This window comes from Scyliorhinus torazame, chromosome 5, assembly GCF_047496885.1.
Source record: "Scyliorhinus torazame isolate Kashiwa2021f chromosome 5, sScyTor2.1, whole genome shotgun sequence".
In the NCBI taxonomy this organism is placed as follows: domain Eukaryota; kingdom Metazoa; phylum Chordata; class Chondrichthyes; order Carcharhiniformes; family Scyliorhinidae; genus Scyliorhinus; species Scyliorhinus torazame.
In genome coordinates, this window is record NC_092711.1 from 142,601,427 (window position 1) to 142,606,080 (window position 4,654).

Genomic DNA, 4,654 nt, shown 5'->3' on the forward strand with positions numbered 1-4,654 from the left:
CCTACTACCTCAAGGGACGTCCTGCCTTATGTGCCCAAATATCTGTGGCAAAGGTACCCTAAAACATATGGAATTATGCTCACTACTCCCAAAATGTTCCCCTACTGAAACCTCAACCACTTGTCCAACCTCATTCCCCAATACCAGATCCAGTACTGCCCCTTCCCTCGTTGGACTATCTACATATTGCACCAAGAAGGGATTGCTGACAATGACAAGGGGTAAAGTTAAGTTCAATAGGGCACACGAGTGGTCATCCTAAGTTAGAATAATATTCACAGCCAAAGATGTGCTGGTTGGGTGGATTGGCCACGCTAAATTGTCTGATAATTGGAAAAGAAATATAATTGGCTACTCTAAAATATTTTTTAAAAGTTAGAATTATAGAATCCCTGGGTGGGATTCTCTCCTACCCGGCGGGGCGGTGGGTCCCGGCCGGATGGAGTGGCGGGAACCACTCTGGCGTCGGTCCGCCCCAAAGGTGCGGATTTCTTCCCATCTTTAGGGACCAAGTCCTCACCTTGAGGGGCTAGCCCCGTGCCGGAGTGGTTGGCGTGCCGCCAGCCTGCGGGAAAGGCCATTGGCGCCTCGCCAGCCAGGGCCGAAAGGACTTTGCCGGGCGGCGGAAGTCCGTGCATGCGCGGGACCGTCAGTGGCTGTTGACAGCATCCCCGCGCATGCGCAGGGGGGATGTCTCTACCGCGTCGGCCATGGTGAAGACTGTGGCCGACGCGGAGGGAAAAGAGTGACCCCATGGCACAGGCCCTCCCGCGGATCGGTGTGCCCCGATCGCGGGCCAGGGCACCCCCTGGGGCCATATCGCCCCCCCCACCAGGACCCCGGAGCCCGCCCGCGCCGCCTAGTCCTGCCGGGAAGAGAGGTGGTTTGATCCTTGCCGGCGGGACAGGCATTCCAGCAGCGGGACTTCGGTCCATTGCGGGATGGAGAATTGCCGGGGGGGGGGGAGGGGCTCGCCGACCGGCGTGCCATGATTCCCGCCCCTGCCGAATATCCGGTGCCGGAGAATTTGGCAAACGGCGGGGGCGGAATTCACGCCAGCCCCCGGCGATTCTCCAACCCGGTGGGGGGGTCGGAGAATCCCGCCCCTGTTTCTGGGAGGGCAGTTTACGAGCTTTGAGGGGCTGACTGATATGTTTGGATTGGCGTGGGGAGAATGTTTCAGGTATATGCGGGTGCTGGACTTTGCAAGGAAGGTCTTCCCGATCTTCCCAATAGTGCCTGTCTCCTCGCTGTTGGAGGCTGTGCTGTCAGCGGACGCGGGTGGGGGGTTGTGGAGAGGGGTTCGTCTCGGTGATTTACAGGAGTGTTTTGGAGGAGGATGGCGTGTCCATGGAGGGGTTAAGGCAAAGTGGGAGGAAAAGCGCTGGAGGAGGGAGTGTGCTTTGAGGTGCTTCGGAGGCTAAATGCCTCGACTTTGTGTGCGAGGCTGGGGCTGATGCCACTGAAGGTGGTGTACAAGGTGCACCTTACAAAGTCTTGTGGTCTTGGCACCTTCAGGTGATGCCACCTAAGACAGAGTAAATAAAATCAGGAATACTCAGGAAGTATCAATTCGAGGAGCATAGATCTCTCAGAGATAACAAAGGAATAGATCAGAGTTTTAGCAACAGATGCTCTGAGCCTTGGGTGGAGTCAGGCAATGTTACTGAGGTGGAATCCAGTCTTCAAGATGATGTAAATATGTGGTTGGGAGCAAGTCACGGGGTCAAATATCACACCAACCATTTGGACAATCTCTTTCAGACTCAATACAGTTGTCAGGATGAGGTTTGAAGTCAGTGGCTAATAAATGGAGTTTGTTACAGGGGCTGAACGCAATGTCTTCCCAATACTGAAGTGGAGAAAGTTTCAGCTCACCCATTACTTACTGTCAGAACTGTGTGTGCCTTGGAGGGGAATCTAGATGTGATGGTGTTCACAGACCCGATACCCTGGTCCTTCAAGGAGGCGGAGGTTGAGGGTTTGGGAGATTCTGTCAATGTTCTGGTTAGATTTTGGAAATATAAATTCCCTCTCCTTCTCCACCTCTGCTCTCAATCTTTTCTCACTCTCCTCCCCCACAGAGGCCTGAAACTTTTCTGGCCCAGACGTGTGGAAGGTTCCCTTCCCTGAACGACATCAGTGAATCGGTTGTTCTTTTGTGAAGATCTGGCAGTTTTCAAGGTGACCTTTTCCTAGTGCCGGCCTCACAAATGACCAGATTTCAGCTCAATTTCACAACCCACCTTTGTGTTCTTCTGGATTTTCTCTCACTCCTTTTTTCTGTCCAAACTGATTTCACAGGATATTGGAAGGGGAAGGTTTGTATTCGGGAAATATCACATCAGGATCTAATGGAGTCGCTTAAGTTATCATTACTGAATATCAGCAGGTTTTGAACATAATATAAGAACATAAGAACTGGAAGCAGGAGTAGGCCATCTGGACCTTTGAGCCTGCTCCGCCATTCAATGAGATCATGGCTGATCTATTGTCGACTTAGCTCCACTTCCCCGCCAGAACTACCATAAGCCTTTATTCTTCAAAAAACTATCTATCTTTATCTTGAAAACATTTAATGAAGGAGCTTCAACTGCTTCACTGGGCAGGGAATTCCATCAATTCACATGGAAGGAAAAAACACCGTTCACAGTGGAGAGAAACCATACATGTGTTGTGTGTGTGGACGAGGTTTCAGCCAATCTTCTGGCCTGTCAAGACACAAGCGCATTCACACTGGCGCAAAACCGTGGAAATGTGGGGATTGTGAGGTGGCATTTGGTTTCCTGTCTGAGCTGGAAACTCATTGATGCACTCACACTGGGGAGTGACCATTCATCTGTTCCGTGAGTGGGAAGGGATCTACTTGGTCATCAAACCTGCTGACGCAACAGCGGGTTCACACTGGGAGAAGCTGTTCACCTGCTGTGTGTGTGGAAAAGGATTCACTGATTCATCCAAGCGACCTAAACAGCAGCGAGTTCACACCGGGGGAGACCATTTGCCTGCACTGAGTGTGGGAAGGGATTCACTCATATATCCACCCTGCTGAGACACCAGCGAGTTCACTTTTACTGCAACAAACAAACGAGAAGCAACAATGCCTAAACATTATTTTTACAGGGAACGTATCCCTTAAACTATAAATAGAATGTTGCCCTTTTACTTTTCACAAAATCAAACATGGTTACATCGCTGAAGTTGTCACTCAATTCTCCTGGGACCAGCCCAATGTGATTCTTCGTTCCTATGTTTACTTCCATTCTATTCCTTTGCCTGACTGGCAAACCTTCATCCCAGAAGTGTCTTTTGCAGTGATGGTTCTCCTGATGATATTCAGGTCCCGATAAACCAAGTGACTCTTCCAAATAGGGGCTAGGAGCTGGTTTAGCACACTGGGCTAAATAGCTGGCTTTTAAAGCAGACCCACGCTTGCCAGCAGCATGGTTCATTGCCGTACCAGCCTTCCCGAACAGGCGCCGGAATGTGGCGACTTGGGGCTTTTCACAGTAACTTCATTTGAAGCCTACTTCTGACAATAAGTGATTTTCATTTCATTTAATTTCAAATCCTGAAGTGGCGTTAGGTTTTTTTCTGCAAATCTTCATCTAATATCCTGTAAAAGGAATTGACAAACGAAAATTGAGAACAGGCAATTCTAGTTTCCATCCAACACACTCTCCCTCCATTTTCACTCTGCTGTATGTAATATTCATCCTCCTAATTATCTAAAGGTGCTGATTCCGGCTGACTGACAGATCCCTGCTCACTGCTTCCCATCTTGGAGAGGCCTGAAAATCTCCATGCAGACTGCCAGACATAAATGTGTCTATATTACTGAACTCTAAATGTGTGGAAAATACAGACTAGATTCACTTCCTTTCTCTACAGTTGCTGCAAGTTACCAATGACTCCTCAGGCCGGGATCGAACCCAGGTCCAGAATCGAACCCAGGTCCTCAGCACCGTATAGACAGCAGTGCTAACCACTGGGCCACAGTGCTGCCCTATTCAAAACAGAGTTGAGGAAAAACTGCTTCTCCCAAGGGCTGTGAATCTGTGGAATTCACTACCCCAGAGTGCGGTGGAGCTGGGACAGTGAGTAAATTTAGGGAGGAGTTGGACAGATTGTTAATTGGGTCGAAGGGTTCTGAAGAACTCTCAGGACCGGGAAGAAAAGGCCAGGATGAGATCAGCCATGATGGAATGGCAGAGCAGATCAATGGGCCAAATGGCCTAATCCTGCTCCTATACCTTATGAACTTCTGAAAGGGGGAGACATTGATTTGCTCCCAGATGTTGGTAGAAGAGGAAGTTTTAGTCTGAAACCCTTCAACCTCCACATTGTGACATCACAAAGGCCCTCATTCTCTAAATCAGCCAATACGAATCAATCCGCTCCGCGGTGACGTCACTGCATTAGAGCGCACACGCCGGCGCGCAGACACGCGAGCCCAGCCCCCACCCTCTGTTTCCTCGCCCCCAAAACTTCCTCGAGATGGTTTCCAGGCAACCGCCTGACAGTTCCGGCCGTCGGTGGTTTTCCCATCCCCTGACCCGGGATTGCGCATGTCTCAGGGAGTGGGGATGCTGCGCATGCGCATGTGAGCTCTCTTCCGCTGACCTTACCGCTCAGATGCTGACCAATGGGAAAA

At 50.3% G+C, this 4,654-nt stretch overlaps 1 long non-coding RNA gene across 1 annotated transcript in view; it reads right to left on the bottom strand.

Annotated features, from left to right (window-relative positions):
* LOC140419927 (uncharacterized) overlaps positions 1-4,654 on the bottom strand; it is a 378,337-nt gene that overhangs the window by 26,126 nt on the left and 347,557 nt on the right. The window lies entirely within an intron of this gene.